Below are 18382 nucleotides of genomic sequence, written 5' to 3'. Positions count from 1 at the left end.
TCTCACATTAACCACTTAAATCATTGTTACACTCTGTAATGTGCTTATTATATGTTATGAGGTGCTTCTGCGCTATTATAATGGATATCGGTGAGCTTTGTAACTTCTCTTTTTAAGTTAAAAAAGGGGCACAAACGTCTTTAATGGGGAAAACAGAAATGCTAAAGAACAGACCATTTTGAGATGGAAACGTCTTCATGGTGCTTTGCACACAGCTTTATGAAGAGAGATCCCAATAGGCAGCAAGCAGCTCTCAGTGGGGAAACCCCAGATTGTTTTTATGAACTGGAGACTGGTGGCATCGGCGGGTCACCCTGAAAAAGATAAACCACTAGCCATCGGCTACTTCTGACTTGAAGCTCTGAGGGCATGGTGCACGGCCCCAGAAGCCCTTCTATGGCATCTGGGGGCTTATTAGCAGTGAGCACTGACTGCGGAGGCTCCGTTGTGCCTGCTGGCCTGGTGACCCAGGAGATGCGGTGGTGGTGGCGAGGGCAGGGGGCGGGCAGGAGCAAGCTTTTGGATGGATTCCAGAAAGCAGCCTCAGCAACCCCAAAAGAAAGACTTGTTCAGAGGAAAACGGGAACAGCATCTGCGTGGATTTGGGAGAAAGGTTGGGAGGGGCTTCCAGAATATGCGGAGGGGCCAACGGCAGTAAACACAAGGAATTTCACGTTGTTCTCAAAGCCTTTAGCCTCCTGAAGAGTTGTTTGTATAAATCCTTCACAATTTGGGGTTAACAGAAAGTTGCTGTTGTCATTGTTTTTTTTTTAATTGAAGTATAGTTGATTTACAATGTTGTGTTAATTTCTGCTGTCATCGTTTTTATTTTTAATACATTTATTTATTTATTTATTTGTGGCTGCGTTGGGTCTCTTGCTGTGTGCGGGTTTTCTCTAGTTGGGGTGAGTGGGGGCTACTCTGAATTGCGGTGCATGGGCTTCTCATTGGGGTGGCTTCTCTTGTTGTGGAGCACGGGCTCTAGGCGCGTGGGCTTCAGTAGTTGTGGCGCGCGGGCTCTGGAGCGCAGGCTCAGTAGTTGTAGCACACGGGCTTAGTTGCTCTGCGGCATGTGGGATCTTCCCGGACCAGGGCTCGAACCCCTGTCGCCTGCATTGGCAGGCAGACCCTCAACCACTGAGCCATCAGGGAAGTCCCTGTCGTTCTTTTTAAATAAGCTGAAGTTATGTTTGGATGGCACAGACGAACTAAGGTTTTATTTTCATTTAAAAAATATATGTTCAGACAAGCCATGGGAAGACAGCTAGGTTGCAAGGATAATGGCTTTACACGTTTTAACTCAGAGTCTTACAGTTTTACTCAACATAAAACAAATGCAAGAGGAAGGGCTACCTCCCTAATTTATCCTGGCTGCCTCTCTGCTGCCTCCTCGTCATCCTCTGTGGTTCCAGCACGACTGGACTGAAAACCTGTGAGGTTTCCCCTGCACTTCCCGCCTCCTCAGTCGGAGCCAGCTGCTCTCAACCCTGCCCATGTGAACCACCTGTGGAACTCTACAAACTCAGATGCCTGGGCTCCCCCTCACACCTTTAAATCAGAATGCCTTGGCAAGGGCTCAGGTATCTGTATTTGAAAAAGCTTCCCAGGGGCCTACAAACACAGCCAAGGTTGACAAATCCTTGAATCATTCATCACATCCTGTGGATTCTACCTCCAAAATCTCTCAAATCCATCCTCTCGTGCTCCATTTCCATTGCTCCTGATTTGGTTCTAGCCCTTATAATCCATCTGGATGACAGAAACAGGTTCCTAACTCATCTTTTCTGCTTTTAGTCAATCCTCTAAATTGCCACCAGATTTATTTTTCTAGAACACAAATCCAAACCTGTCATCCCTCTGCTTTAAGTCCTCCAATGGCTCCGCTCCGAATGAATGATGGAGCCCGTTTATTTCTTAGATGATGATGGACAACAGCTGCTCCTCATCCTAGGCAGGCGTTCTCTTAGCTTAAAATGTTTTCTTTTTAACTTTTTATTTTAAAGTAATTTAAGACTCACAAGAAGTTGTACATACAGTTCAGAGTTCCCACGTGTCTATCACTCAGCTTCCCCGTAATGATAATATCATACATAACCATAGTACATGATAAAAAGCATGAAACTGACTTGGTACACTCCTATTAACTCAACTACAGGCCTTGTTTGGATTTCACTGGTTTCTACGTGCACTCTTTGTGTGTCTGTGTGTGTGTGTAATACTATGATATTTTACCACATGAGCTTAATTAATGCGGTTTCAAAAGGATCTCTTTTTCTATGTAGCAGTAGTTCTCAAGTCTGGTTGCACATTAGAATTTCCTGGGGGAGTTTTAAAAAGTACCTATGACTGGCCCTGCTCTAGGCCATGCTTTAGTCCAGCATTTCTCAGACTTTAATATGTACACAGATCAATTGGGGATCTTGTAACAATACAGATTCAGATCTTGTAGGCCTGGGTGGAGTCTGCTGTCCTAATAAGGTCCCAGGGGACGCTGCTGCTGCTGCTGCTGCCAGTGTGAGGACCACATTTGGAGTGGGCCACCCTGTTGTCAGACCAGTGGAATGAGAATCTATGGGTGTGAGACCATGTAGCCAGGGTTGAGGACCACTGAGATACGTGATGGAATTCTAAGGCCGTTACCCTTGGAGATCACACCATCCCAACATCTCTTTGAACCATTCTAGGTCATTTCAGTCTCCTCTGATGAGCCATCCAGATGCCAAACAACTCTTGGAGTTAAGAAATCCTTGCTTCTATATAATCCATATTCTTCTGAAATGTAAATGTAGCCAGTGTGAGCTCTCTCAGCTTGCCTCTCACTTCCACTTTAATTTCTTCCCTATACTTTTGCCCATCTTGAGACAAAAGGGAGGAAGAGACTGTCTCTTCACTCTCATACCCAAATTCCAGAGAGACTGTTTCCAGTTTACCACCTAGTCTCTTCATTCCCTTGTCAATTAGCCTCCAAGCCCATAGATATTATAATGACAGACGCTCAATTTCTTCAGCACTTGACAAGACTTTCAGCTACTGACCTTGTTTTCTGTCTTGCAGAGAAAACCCCAAGCCATCAGATGGAAATTACCCTCAACTTGCTGCCACCGTATCTCTAAAAATACCCACATCCATTCATTTCTATCCTCCCTGTCCTGTGAAAATCAAGGCCATGACCCTTCCTCTCTCTAAGATCAATTGCTTCCATTGGGTTCTGGCTTTCCTTTCCTTCTTCCTAGTATTGTTTATCCCCTCTTCTCCCATGTCCTCAAACTTTTTCTACTAGTTCCTTCCCATGAGCTTTGAAATAGGCTTATGTCTTTCCCATGTTAAAAAAGGCCTCATTGACCCCGCTTCCCTTCCAACTTCTGCCATAGCTTCCCTTCTTTAAGAAGCTCTTTACATACGCTGTCTCCAACTACACTTGAAAGAGTGATTCACGCTTGCTAACTTCATTTCCTCACCTCCCACTCACTTCTCAAACCACTCCATTCTGGACTGTATCCCAGCACTCAACCAAAAGTCCACAGTGACTTCTAAGCAGGTAAATCCAATGACTACTTTTCAGTCCTCATTTTTTTGAACTCTCAGCAGATACACACAGTTAAGTCAAAATAGTACTTTAAACATATCTAAGATGGTTAGGCATTTTTGAGATTTTCGTGGGAATCCAATAGGTTCCTTTAAGGCATGGGCATGGTTTCTTCACTGCTGCATCCTTGATTATGTGCCTGGCAAACAAAGGTGCTCAATATGTGTGGTTTGACCAAAACCCTCCCTCTCTCCCATGATGAATTCCATGACACAATTTTCTCCTCTCCTCCTACCTCTCAACCTGGTTTTCCAGTGTCTATCTAACTGACTTCTCTACCTTTACCTATGTTGTAAATTTGATACTACTCAAGATTCTATCTCTGGCACTTCTGATCTTGTCACATTCATTAACTCTTCTCGGGCAATGAGTTCCATCTCCATGGTTTGGCTTGTCATTTTTATGCTGACCAATCCCCAGTTCACATCAATGCCTCACCTCTCTTCCAAACTCCATATCTGAATTTCCATCTGCCTCCTGATGATTTGCAAATACATATTATGGCAATATTTCAACTGGCATATATCCAACAGCTGAATCTTTTCTTCCAAATTTGTTCTTCTACCTGTTTCCTGTTATGGTTAACATCCTTCTCCTCTTTCTACTTACCCAGGTGGGAAACTTCTAAGCCGACTTCACCCTTTTCCCTTTGTTTACTCACAGATCCAGGGAACCTCAAATCCTATTGATACCATCTCCCTATTTTGGGGATAGTATTTTCAGTCTATATTCTGAAGCACATTAGTTCCTTGGGTTGTTAATAAGGGTCATCAAAAAAGTAAAAAGTATTCATGATCAAATAAATTTCAGAAATGCTGAACTGGATAGAGTTAAATAGATTTCTTTACAGAGGAGCTTTTAAAAGCCTTTGACATGCTAATGTGCATTCAATGTGGGGCTACTACATGCATTGTTTCCCAAAGTTATTTGGTCACAGAAGCCAATTTTCTTTGCCGCATCACAGGAAATTTTTACTAAAGCACATTTTGGAAAATGGTGGTCTAATTTAGCCCCCATCTTTTCTCCTTCGGCAGCTTTTCTCCTCAAAGCCTCTTGCTTACAAACTTACATAAGTCTCCTTGGTGGAGGAGGGGATCTCCCCCTCTCCAGTATCTTGCCTCTCCAACTTAACCTCTATACTTCTATAAGAACTGTCGTTATAAAATTTGGGTCATGACTCTCCCCAGAGTATTAGACATCCTGGCCCTTACTTCTGTCCATGTCATCCAAATCCTTACTGATTTTCTGCCTCCTTGTTCTATCAATTACTAACAGAGGAATGTTGAAGTCTCTAGCTGTAATAGTGGGTTTGTCTATTTCTCCTTTCAGTTCTATCAGTTCTTGCCTCATGTATTTTAATACTCTGTTTGTTAGGTGTATACGTGTTTAGGATTGTTATGTCTTCTTGCAGAATTAATCCTTTTATCATTTTGTAATGCCCCTCTTTATTCCTGATAATTTTCCTTGTTCTGAAGTCAGCCATATCTTAAATTAATAATAGCTTTCTTTTGCTTAGTGTTAGCATGGTACATCTTTCTCTATCCCTTCATTTTTAACCTATCTGAGTCTTTATATATAAAGTGGGTTCCTTGTAGGCAACACAGAGTTGGGTCTTGCTTTCTCTTGATCCACTCTGATAGTCACTGCCTTTTAATTGGTATATACCATTATACCATTCATGTTTTAAGTAACTGCTGATATGGTTGGATTAATATCTACCATAGTTGTAAGTATTCTCTATTTGTTGCATTTGTTGTTTTTCTAAAAAAATTTTAGTGGTTGCCCTAGCCCCTACAATATATATCAATACCTAATCTAAGTTCACCTTCGGATAATACTGTAATGCTTCATATGTAGTAGAGTTGTAACACAGTAGTTCCAATTCCTCCCTCCTGTCCCTAGTGACATGGCTGACATTCATTCTACTTATCCATATGTTATAGTCAATCAATATATTGTTACTATTATTGCTTTAAACAGTTATCTTTTGATCAATTAAGAATAAGAAAGCTAAAAGATTTTACTTTACCTTCATTTATTCCTTCTCTAACATTGTTCTTTATATAGATCGGAGTTTTTGATCTATGTAATTTTCCTTCTGCTGAAGAGAATTTCTTGCAGAACAGGTCTGCAGGCAATGAATTCCATCAGTTTTTTTTTTTTTTGGTCTGAGAAAGTTTTTGTATCTCCTTCACTTTGAAGCATAATTTTGTGGAATTATAGAATTTCAGCTTTCTGAGGTTTTTTTCCTTTCAACTCATTAAACATTTCATTCCACTATTCCTGCTTGTGTGGTTTTTGATAAGAAGTCTAATGTAGTTCTTATCTTTGTTTCTGTATGTAAGGTGTTCCCCCACCCCAATCCCCTGTCTTCTTTCAAGATTTCCTCTGTCTTTGGTTTTCTGTAGTTTGAATATGATATGCCTAAGTGTGCTTTTATGGGTACTCGTCCTCTTTGGTGTTCTCTGAGATACCTGGATCTGTAGTTTGGTGTCTATCATTAATTTTAGAAAATTCTTGGCCATTATTATTTCAAACATTTCTTCTGTTGCATTCTCTCTTCTTCTTCTGACATTTTAATTACGTGTATGTTATTTTGATATTGTCCCACAATTCGTGGATGTTCTGGGGTGTTTTCACTCTTTTGTCTCTTTGTGTTTCAATATGTGAAGTTTCTTTCATCCAGTATTTAAGCTCACTGATTCTTTCCTGGGCTGTGTTGAGTGTACTGATGATGGTCCATCAAAACCATTCTTCATTTCTGCTACAGTTTTGATTTCTAGCATTTCCTTTTGATTTATCTGGAGAGTTTCCATCTCTCTGCTTACATTATCTATCTGTTCTTGATGTTGCCTACTTTTTCCATTAAAGTCAACAACATATTAATCAGTTACTTTAGATTTCTTGTGTGATAATGCTGACATCTGTGTCATATCTGAGTATGGTTCTCATGCTTCTTTTGTCTCTTCAGACTATATATTTTTTCTTTTTTGCATGCCTTGTAATTTTTTCCCCCAAGCTGGACATGTTGTATCAGTTAGTAGGAACTGAGGTAAATAGAATTTTATAGTAAGGACTTACGTTAATCTAGGACTTTGGATATATTTAATGTTTGTTGTGGCTATAGGTACCAGAAGCTTCAAATTTCTCTATTGTCATTCTTTTTGTCTCTCCTCTTAACTTTGTCTTTCCTAAGTACTCCTCCTCAGAGAGAGTCTGTGTCTTACAGCTCTTCAGCTATAATCCACTATTATTATATTGGAGCCCTGTTGGTGTGGCGGTAAGGTGATGGGAGGGTAAATGGTATATAACCTTTTGAAGAAATCTCAGTCTTTAAGTGGACCTGTGCCTCGGGGCTATGATCTTCACAGATATTTCTCCAGCGGTATAGTTTTCTTCCCCTGCCTCCTACTCCCTTTCCTGGCTGCTGCACTCCTAATCTATTTCCTTGAAGCCCTGACACCTGTGGACTCTGCATCCCCAACTTATGTGAGACAAAAGCTAAAGGGGGCTCTAGTGGGAAGGAGGAACCTAGGATAAAGTTTCAGAATGGTGCTCTGGCAAAGTCTTCTTCCCTGGAGAGTAGCCCCTCGTTATGCAGAAGACTAGGTGAATTTCAGGAGGATTACTTTTCTTCCACTCCCTGCCAGCAGTATGTCAAAATTACCATTTAAATGTTTCTACCAGGGACATGTGCTCCAGGTCAGCAGATTGTTTCCATGCCTTTATGGATTTGGGGATGGCACTTTTCCCCGTGACCTCAGTTCTCTGATGTGCTCGAGAAAAATCATTGATTTTCAGTTCGTCTAGGTTTTTCCTGTTGTAAGGATGGGGATGCCAACTTCCAAGCTCTTTACATGTCGAAGCTGAAACTGAAAGCTCCTCCTTACTCTGTTACTGACTGAAATACTACTTCAAGGCCATCTGACACCGAGGGCCATGCCTTGCTCATCTATTTTTGTATTTCTTGGGGGCAATGTGGTGGAGTTAATTTTTTACTGATGCTTTAGAAGCCAGATCTGTTTCCATCTTGATTCCTCTGCTTATTAGTTAAGCTGTATGATGCATCAGTTATTTATTTGTGAAAAGCAGTGTTGTCGAATAGAACTTTTCTGATGATGAAAACGTTATCTGTCCTGTCCATTACAGGAACATGTGGGCTACTGAGCACTTGAAAAGTGGCTAGTGCAAGTGAGGAAATGAATTTCTTATTTTAATTAATTTAAATTTAAATCAGTTAGCCACATGTGGCTAGTGGCTTTTGAATTGGACAGTGTAGGTCTAAGGCTTTAGAAGTGTAGACGATGGGTGATCAGATATGCTATTTAAAAATTCTCCTTGAGTAATTCAAAGTAAAAATATAGACTGATGTAATATTACATCATCTGGGAGCACGAGGCCATGTCAACAAAGCTTCTGGTTTAGTAAAAGGTAGTCACGGACTGTACAGATACTTTTTATAAAAGGAGACAGTGATTTGGAATGTGTCAACTGAGTGACTAAGGTGGTTAGTCTTCTCCCCTGGGAATCCCCAGGAGGTTGTTCTCTTGCCCCAAACACGTGTGCGTTCAGTGCAGATATTGGGAGGTTTGTGTGGCTTTAGGCATGCTGCACTTTACAAAGTTTGTTTACACACGTTACATCTCCTTCTGGCTTCCAACAGCATGATGATGATACTGCTGATCCCATTTTATGGGTGAGGAAATGAAGACCCCAGAGAGGATAAATGACTTTTATCACGGACACTTTGATGGTTCACAGCCTCAAACACAGAACTTTGGGGCTCTGAAACAATGATAATTCCACTATGCCAAAATCAGTACTTACAGAACTTCACTCCAGTTCTACTTTACCTCTGTCTAACAGAACTGACATCAGTCAGTAGTTGAAACTGAACATTAGCTGCCAGGGTCCTCCCCATGGACACTTCACCTCTGGCAACCACAGAGCTGAGTCCTTGTCTCAGAAACACAACCTGTCGCTCCTGTTTGTACCTGCTGTGCCTTCTGGTCTGATGTAAATTATGTTTCTGCAAAGGCAAATGGCAGGTGACCCTGTGTGGGAAGTCTTTGGAAGGAAGGAAGCTTTGGCAGTCACACGTTGATGGTAGTAACAACATCCACACTGCATGGGTGTGGAGTGGGGGGCTATCTCTCTCCCCGCCTCATCTCTGAGCGTCCTTTCTTCTACTCAGCCCCTTCCTCCTAAACTCCAGCTCCTGGAGACAGGCAGCAGGGGCAGGGCCCTCTGTCCAATATGCTTGCCTTAAACTGCAAACTTAAAGGTTCAGGCTTATGTAGTCTCCTTTGAATGACAGTATCATTCAAAATTAACGGCCGAACAAATAACCCTTTCACCCCGCTGTATGTGTTGTCCAGGCTTCTACAGAGAGAGAGAAACTGCATTTTTAGAATTCGTCCTGGCAGCTAATTACTAGGATGCTTTATAGCAGTGGTTCTCAAAGTTTGGTCCCTAGACCAGCAGGAACAGCATCACCTTGGGAACCTGTTTGAAATGCAGATTCTCAGGCCCCACCCCAGACCTACAGAATTGGAAATTCTGGGGGTGAGATCTGAAATCTGTGTTCGGACAGGCCATCCAGGGGATACCTACTCAAGGTGGAGAACCACTGCTTTAGAGTATGGAGGCAGTTAAATGGCACTAATTAGTCAGGATATATTATACAAAGGTTCTTCGGGTCCACCAATCCACTGATCTAGTCAGCGTGGTTCTCAGACCAGCAGTAGCAGCAGTAGCCCTGGGAATTGCAAAACATATTCAGATTTGAGAAAAATTGCTAATCTTCACTTAAACTGAGGTTCGTTTTGTTTGAAGAGTTTAGGCACAGAGAACCAGGAAGGTAGAGAAATTTTCTTCAATCCTAAACAATTGTAGATTTCTTTTATATGGAAAGAAATTTTAGACACGGGAAGGTGGAGAAATGCACTGACCTAAATGACTAAAACCCCCAGTCAGCACAATTTTCCATTTCACAGTTTCAAGGGGCTTTATTATCACTTGGCCTGGTTCTCCTGATCTCTGGCAATTCTGACACACTCTTCCCTTTGAAGTGCTTCTGGATCTACTTATGTGGGGAAGATTTCCCAGGGAAACACTGTAGTCATGTAAATTAAGTGAGAGAGGAGAGTTATCAACCCGCTCACCTAAATGGCTGGAGAATCCCTTTCTGGCATGCTGGGCTGTGAGAGAACCTTGAAACTGGAGCCCACAGACTCTCAGAGCTTTTCATTCCAGAGATACTTCCGGACAAGTGAACGCTTCCTTTGTGTGCAAAAAGCCCTGTCAAGTGTGAAGATGAGGTTCTGAGCCTTGCTACTCAAAGTGTGCTCCACTGACCAGCAACATCACCATCATCTGAGAGCTTGTTAGTAATTCAGAATTGCAGGTTCCACCCCAGGCTGAATCAGAATCTGTATTTTCCCGAGTTGCCCAGGTGATGTGTGGGCATAAAGAGTCTAAGAGCAGTCAGTTTACTCAGTATGACCACTTGCCTACATGCTATACCAAAACCAGAATAAAAAGACAACAGTGCAAAACTCAACAAATTAAGCTACTGAGTATTACGAAGATTTTTTTTTTTTGAGCACTTATGCTAGTTGTATAGCAGAGATACGGTTTTTGTTTTGTTTCGTTTTTTGCAGTACGTGGGCCTCTCACTGTTGTGGCCTCTCCCGTTGAGTAGCACAGGCTCCGGACGCGCAGGCTCAGCGGCCACGGCTCACGGGCCCAGCCGCTCCGCGGCATGTGGGATCTTCCCGGACCGGGGTACGAACCCGTGTCCCCTGCATCAGCAGGCGGACTCTCAACCACTGCGCCACCAGGGAAGCCCAGAGATACGGTTTTTATTGAGACAATTGGAAGGAATTGACAAAGCCATGGTATTTGACAAATTCGTGGAGCCCATGGAAGAATGAGCAAAGGAATCTCCACTTTAATGCCGAGAGATTAACAGTTCTAGTGTTTCTGTTAAACTCACCAGATACACTGATTCTGTACCAGCATCCTTTTTTAAGTTCACCTCTTAGAACAAGTCCTTGTTACCCTGGGCTCCCTCTTGAGAAATTCGAAGCTGAATGACATCAGAATGGTGATCTCTTGAACACTGATGCTACAACTGGGAAAACCACTTGTCCTTGATTTTAAAAAAATGTGTTTCATGTTTACATTTGAGTATGGGTTAGGCCAGTGTTTTGAGACTTTACTTCATGTACGTAAGGACACGTGTAGTGGAGAGCTGCCTTTGACGGTACTTGCTGGGAACTGCAGAGTGTCTGCCCTCCCAAATGGGAACGGACCACTGGAGACTGAGGTCAATCTACACCTTTCCAAACTACTTGAACCAAAAGAGGTGGTCAGGCATTTGGTTTTGGTGTTTCTTTATATGAGTTTCTCCCCACATAAAGTAAGTATCAACAGATCCTAAGGCAGAATGGATGCTTATTGCTTATCATCAAGTTTGAAACCAAAGTTTATCAAGGGTGAGAAGTGAAGACACATCTAAAGAAATCACATGGTCATGCTACCCGGCAAAATTATATTCAAGCAAAATAAATGAATAGGGAAGGCAGAGCGTGTTTTCCATCCTACAAGCCATCAACCAGCAACAATTTACTAAGCACCTGCTGTACATTCCACATTATACTAGTTTCCAGGAGAGATGTGGGAGTATAAGACATTGGTCCTGCCCTTGAAGAGCTTTACTATCTTGAGAAAGTATCACATGACAATACAGCAAATTATAGAGTATCTAGTTAAGCATTAAAGAATGTGGGTACAACTGAAAGCCAGATAGATTTAAGGGAGGGAGGGAGCCATGAATTTGGGAAGGCCTCACAAAGTAGGAGACATGTGAGTTTGACCTCATAGTAAGCAGCAAGTGCATTTCTAGGCGGGGAGAGCAGCACAGGTAGATGTGTGAAGATGAAAGGGGGGCCTGCAGACTCCTCTTGTATTCCTCAAGGGAAGAGGGGCTGGACACAGGCCACTCAAATGTGAGGGCTTGATATAAAACCACAAATCCGGGTGGTGTCCAGGTCCAGCTTGGAATCATCTTTACCACCATCCAGTGGCAAAAATGAAAATGGCAGTTACTTATCAAATTCAAGAATAACTGAACAGCTATGCTGGGTCATTCTTGCCTGGGTCATGGCCATCTTGTTGAGTGAAGGGATGAACATCCCTTAGCAATGTGGGCCCTAAACTCCTAGAGGTATGTCTCTAGATGGGTGTAAGACCCTTAGTGCAGATGCTCTCAGGGTTCCACCTGTCTTCTCTCCACTCACACTCACCTCTACATGTCAAGGCCGCTCACCGTGAGCACCTGCAGCTCTTTGCCTGTGGCTTTTATAAAACAACAACAAAGAACAATTCCGCTTATGGGAACACATACAGCATCTGGAATTGCTAGAGATTTATGTACTGTGCCGGGCTGCAGCCGGCTCAACTAATGATGGCTGGAGACTTGGGAGAAGAATATCCAGGTCCTTCACCCGCAGTTGGGATAACCTGGATGGAGGTTATCCAGTGTCTCCCAGAGTTCCCCAGTGCGACTGAGCCCTGGGTGCCCACAGTGGACACTGGCTTGAGAACACTCCCTTGACTGGCTTCCTGCTACTCCCTATTTCCTGTCCTCACTTCCTTACCGATGTTTTTGGATATCACGCCCCAAGGTAACTGCCTGCACTCAAATCCTCATCTCGACTGTACTTGAAGCCCACAAGCTAAACCTAAAGTAGAAGACCTAACAATGGGGGTCTTTCAAAATACCAGAAGCAGTATTCTCGAGAGGATTTCCTGGAGAGCAAGAAGATAAAAATAACTTCCCTGTTCCCTCACTGCCTTCTTTTGTTCAAAATATGACTTCTGAAGTTGAAGGCACGACATATTATTCAGGGCTTCCCATATGAAATAACAACTGGTGTTGCTTTTCCTTTTTGTCTTTTAAAGGTTAGAGATTACTCACCTCCCCTGCTGGTCATTAAATCAGTCTGGCAGAATACCTCGGAAGTTCTGTGGCCTTCCAGGCACGTGGCAGCTGCACAGGCTGTGATGTGCTACCAAGCAGGTGACTTCAAAGGTCTGCTGCGAGCCTATCTCAGGTATCACTTGGGGCTCGTACTGAGCCCCAAAGTCAGGTACCAGATGGCATATACCACAGAGTCAGAGCTGATCAGATGCCCTAGCTCCTGTGCCAAGGGATGCTGCAACCGCTTAGGAAACAAATAACTTCTTTTAGCTTACTTCTTCTCTTAGTTATCACAAGAAGTCACCGGTTAAATGCTCAGCTGTTGGATGAGGTTTGTAAGTCTGGTGAATCCTGAGAGGTTCGGTCTTTGTGTTTGTTAAAAAAAAAAAATCATCTTTCTCTAACTCTAATATGGCATCTGTCAAGATACTCTGAGTCATTAAAAAGGTGGGCTTCCTCTCACACTATAGCTTTATATTTAAATTTCAGTTTCAGTTAGCAGTTTACCCAAAGTTTGTTCCAAATGCTTATCTACATGGGCAAGTAAAAGATTGCTCCCCAAGGGCTTCCCTGGTGGTGCAGTGGTTGAGAGTCCACCTGCTGATGCAGGGGACACAGATTTGTGCCCCGGTCCGGGAAGATCCCACATGCCACAGAGCGGCTGGGCCCGTGAGCCATGGCCGCTGAGCCTGTGCGTCCGGAGTCTGTGCTCCACAACGGGAGAGGCCACAGCAGTGAGAGGCCCGCATACCGCAAAAAAAAAGATTGCTCCCCAAATCTAAATGAGACAAACAGAGTGGGCATTGGAGGATACTAGTCACACAAATGACATGTGCTTAGAAGGCAGACAACCCTAGAATGATATTGAATTTGGATTATTCAGATGCACCTCCCATGAAATGCAAGGAGAATGAAACGAGATCTCACCCTCTCCTTACTTTGCTCCTAGTGCAAAAATAAAGTGCAAAAGGCAACTGGCTGGTCCGGCAGATGCACGAATGCTGCCCTTTCAGGCCTGGCCTCAATCTTTTCTAAGAGTACATGCCACCTGGATAACTCATCGAAGTGACAGGACTGCCCAAGGCATCATAGCACCTGTCACCAGACAAAGCACCCTGAGATGCTAAGAGCACATTCCACTGTCTGCGGAGATGACCTTTAAGGTGCCTTCCAAACCCGGGGTCTTTGATCCCCTGTCCTTTGGATGCAAGCTCTTCGTTTGTCATTTTATGTTCAGAAAGGCAAAGCAGCTGGACTAGGCAACAGAGCACGGCCTCCTGTCTCCTCGGCAGGTCCCTGTTCACAGTGGGGTCTTACGTACTGTCAGGAGAAGCCCGGCCTGGTGGGTGGCTGCTACAGGCCGAGGGTCAGGCCTGCCAGCAGTGGGCACTCTGACAAGTCCCAAGGCCAGCAGCAATTCAGCAGCTTTATCATTCAAGCAGTTAGACCGTATTCAGTTTCCTGGGTTCCTCTACATTGGGATTTAGACCATAAAGGACAGAGCTCTAGGAGAGCAAGATAAGTGCATCTTGGGGAAGGTTACATTGGAAAATCTGGTCTTTGGCCAATTGCCCAAACGAGCATCTCCTCACAGGTTGTAGTATTTGTCCCCAGTCAAACTTCTATAAGATTTTTGGATGTGAACTTCCCTTTGGCATTTTTTCATTTTACATCATCAATGCAGATGAAAAAATCCTAGCAAAACAAAAAGAAATACACACATGAACCCTTTCAAGCAGTATTTGGGGCCAGATAATTCTTTGCTGTATGGGGCTGTCCTGCACACAGAGGATGTTTAAGAGCATCCATGACCTCCACCCACTAGATGCCAGTAGCAACTCACCCCTGGTTGTGATGAGCTAAAATGTCTCCAAGCCTTGCTGAATGTCCCTTGCAGGGCACAATCGCCCCTGATTGAGAACCACTGCCTTAGAGATTATTTAACAGCATTAACTTCCTGAAATTGCTCCGGTAAGGGGGTTTTGGAATATAGTATAGGAACTTCATTATGTAAAGGACCAAAGAGTAAATATTTTAGGCTTTGAGAGTCTTAGACCATCTCTGTCTCATATTCTTCCTTGTTTTTGTTTTGTTTTGTTACAATCTTTAAAAAATGTAAAAACTCCTACGCTCAAAAATAGGCTGGAATTTGCCGATCCTTAGACTGTAGAGAAAGACATAATGGCGATTCCTATGATGACTGAAAGTGCTGAGACAGTATTTGGAAAACCTGGGATCTTGATCCAGCCATCAGGTCTTTGTGACCCTGAGTGAGCTGTTGTGCTGCGCTTCGTGGAGAGCTTGAATTAAATAATTCCAAGTTACATTCTATCCATCTCATTTTGCAACTTAATTCTCCTTAATATAATTAAACATGAAAAGTTTAAATAAAGTAGAAACTCAATATTTGAACAAAATGAGATTCCCCAGTAAAAGGAAGAATGTCTGCATAGTGAGTATGTGTCCTTCCCTTGGTTTGGAATAAAACAGCCTATGAGGTCCCCCTGAAAAAGAGGACGTTATGCAAAGGAGACGCCCCTATGCAAGTGCAAAGCTGAAAAGTGTTTGTTTGTTTTTTAAGTATCTGGGTAGATATTCTTTTTTTTTCACTTTTTTTATTAGTTTCTGCTTTATAACAAAGTGAATCAGTTATACATATACATCTGTTCCCATATCCCTTCCCTCTTTTGATATGACTACAGAGGTGATCTTGGAAAAAGAGAAAGGAAGAATGGTATCTTGGAAAAACAGAAGCCTTAGAATCTGCCTATAAAGTTGTACACATAAAAATGTCATTTTGAAAATACATTTCAGAGTAGTTTCTGTGGAATTTTCTTTGCCCATCACGTAAATGTCTGAGCAAACTAGGGCAGGTCCCTTGGACAGATATTTACTGAAGGCCTACTATGTGCCAGGGACTGTGCGAGTGAGGCATTGGAGTTGAATTCACCCGGACCTGGCCAATGAACAGCACTCAAACAGGAAATCGCTGCATTCAATCATCCAGAGATTTTTTTCCAGTAAAATAGTCTTATCTTTCTGTCTTTGTATATTGCTAATTACAAGTATCTTATGCTTTACTTTGGGCATGTAGAGTTTGTGTAAGTGGATTTCCATTGACACTAGGCAGCATCAGTCGAGAGAACGTCCTTATGATCCAACTGCCACTGTTAGGACAACGGTATAGGGTGGGGATGAGACTTGGGATGAATATACCTCATTTGGATGCCAGAACTGTACATTTAAAATCACTCAAGTAGTTTATCATACGGGAGGCAGTAAATGATAGTGAAAAGAGCCCTGGGCGGGGAGTCAGAGCCCCGGGTCACAGTCCGGGTTCTGTCCTTGTCTTGTTTTCTATAGATAATTCGGTTAATTTCTAAGGCACAGTTTTCTCATCGGTAAAATGGAATCACACCATTTCTCCTGCCTACCCTTAGGTGTTTGATGTATTTAAACATACTATATGCTTATAACTTATAAGCTGTTATGAAGGTGATATCATTATTGTAAGGAATGGGCTAAATTGGTTCTTTACACACATGGAACAAATCAAGTATTGACTTGATCACAGCCAGCTCAGTTATCAACTAAGACCTGCTTACACTTCACTTGAGGTGATCAGGAAGAAACAGATCCATAAAAGCTCGGGAGGCGCTACTCTGAAATTTGCTCTGAGATGAACATCATGGATTTTTGTTAAAATATAGTAATGAGTTAAATTTAATATTCTAGTGAAATGAAGACTTTTGAAGATCAACGTGTATTTAAAGGGGTTCAGAAATTAATGGTTGATCCTTTGCCAGTACCATCACGCCCCACCTACTTTCACCCAAAATTACATCTTTGCCCTGTAGGCTTCAGAGGAAACCATTGCTAGGGAGAGTCACCTGTCTCATAGTTTGTGGTCAGATTCTAACGCTGCAGAGGTCAGAGTATGGCAGTCATGTCACTTGCATGAATTTGAGAAAGCTCCTCCAAAGCAGATCAGCTGGGTTGTCAAGGGTGGATTATTTTTTTCTCTGATACTCTCAATTATGTTTTTGAAAAAACCAACCTGGATTTTCATTTTTTGTTATCATCCCTTCCCAGTCTATTTTTGATCAGAAAGTAGCTGGACTAATATTGCAAGAAGGATCGCCTTCATTGAGTAGGTACAACCCCAGAGCACCATGAGGAGTGAGTGACACAGCCCTGCAAGTTACTTCCTTCACTTTTGTCGTGGGGCACGAGAAAGCCTCAAACCCTGGTTATGCTTTGCTCACTTTACTTCCAGCGCGCTGTTACAAAACAGGCAGGGGCTGGCTGGTGTTGTCTACAATGTTAACGCTCAGTGCTACCCTTGATGCCAGCAACAAAGTATCAGAATAACACTAGTAAGGGCAGAAACAGTGACTCTTTCACTCCTAACATCTTGTGTAAAGGACACATCTTTCATGTCTCTAATAGAAAAAGAGAGGGAAAAAGTAAGTGCTTGTTCCCACACTTTACAGTACCATGACTACCGAGGGTCCATTTTTCTGTCCCCTAGCTCCATACCTACCAAATATAGGCGTTGCATATAAGAAGAAAAAGATGGATATATAAAATTGAAGGCAGTTCCCTCAGTTTCATGAGTCTGGGTTTTCATAAGCTCTGTGAATTCATTTTCACCAGAGAGCCATCAGCTAGAAATGAGTTCTGACCACTATGCCACTTGGTTTTGATCTTCCCCAGAAACCTAGAACACGAAAAAACATCCCATTTCTTAAAACAATTCACTCACAAGACCACTGTCCTTTAAAGTTGCCCTTTAGATATGAAGGCAAAGCCAGCCTCCCTGGCTCTCCAGTCCCAACTTTCTCTTCTAATACGGTTTTCTGTCCTGAACAGATCAAAATCCAATAGGAGAGAAACAGTCCAGTTGAAAAGGCATCTGATGTGCCTGTTGATGTCTCATTAACCTTGAGAGTGAACAGAACTGGTGACTGCCCGTCAGAGTGGCGTGACGGTTAGGGGGAAAAAAAATCCCAAAAAACAAGCCAGTGGAAACATCACCTCAAAAAAACAAAAAACAAAAACAAAAACAAAGAGAAACATCATTTAGTAGATCATCTATCAAAAGATGGGGCAGCTTTCTAAATGTCAGGACTGGCTAAATTATAGTTTCCTTAAGCCTATGATGAAACTACTACATGTTTTCTTGGGAAAGCATTTGGAGCAGTATTTATCTGTGTGTCAAAATACGGTAACTAAAGTATCGGGGGGAAAAAAACCCACTTCGATGTTGGAAACATAATCATGAAAAAAGCAAACTCAGGATTAATGTTACTAAGGTTCTGTGGTGAGTATGTGTGATGTGTGTGCCATTAAAAATACCACGAGCCACCCAATGTGGGAAGGTCCTAATTGCATTGAGTCTCTAGTCAGATTCCCCTCATTACTAATTGCTGATTGATAACATGTCAACAAATACGGGGGGTGGATTTCGCTTGTCTCTAGGGGGTTACCTGTAGAGTAAAAGAGAAGCAAAGAGTCCCCCAGGTTCACTGGCTGACTCCCGGTGGGATAAGGAGACTAGAAATCTAACCAGCCTCCAATCCTGGATCTGGACCAGAGACCCACACAAAACCAGCACCTTCCATCCCTCGGCCCCAGGGCTCCAGCTGGGACTGGCTCCTGTCTGCCCTCCCCAGAGGAGTACCTTAAGTAAACAAGACCCAGAATCCCCACCAGGGCTTGGATGGAACATTCTCACCTATTTCTGCTTTTCTCTCCCAAGGTCTCCACTTTTCCAACTCTAGTCCTCACTCCTCTGCTTTTCTTAGGAA

At 42.8% G+C, this 18382-nt stretch overlaps 2 protein-coding genes across 2 annotated transcripts in view; one reads left to right on the top strand and one right to left on the bottom strand.

The window, feature by feature from the left end:
* The window catches only part of LOC309796612 (uncharacterized protein), an 863921-nt gene that overhangs the window by 210845 nt on the left and 634694 nt on the right, over nucleotides 1–18382 (top strand). The gene's annotated exons all lie outside the window — the stretch shown is intronic.
* Nucleotides 1–18382, bottom strand: part of PTCHD1 (patched domain containing 1) — a 51757-nt gene that overhangs the window by 31634 nt on the left and 1741 nt on the right. The gene's annotated exons all lie outside the window — the stretch shown is intronic.

Source organism: Mesoplodon mirus (assembly GCF_964341445.2).
Source record: "Mesoplodon mirus genome assembly, chromosome: X".
NCBI lineage: Eukaryota > Metazoa > Chordata > Mammalia > Artiodactyla > Ziphiidae > Mesoplodon > Mesoplodon mirus.
This window is presented reverse-complemented; position numbering and strand designations above follow the sequence as displayed.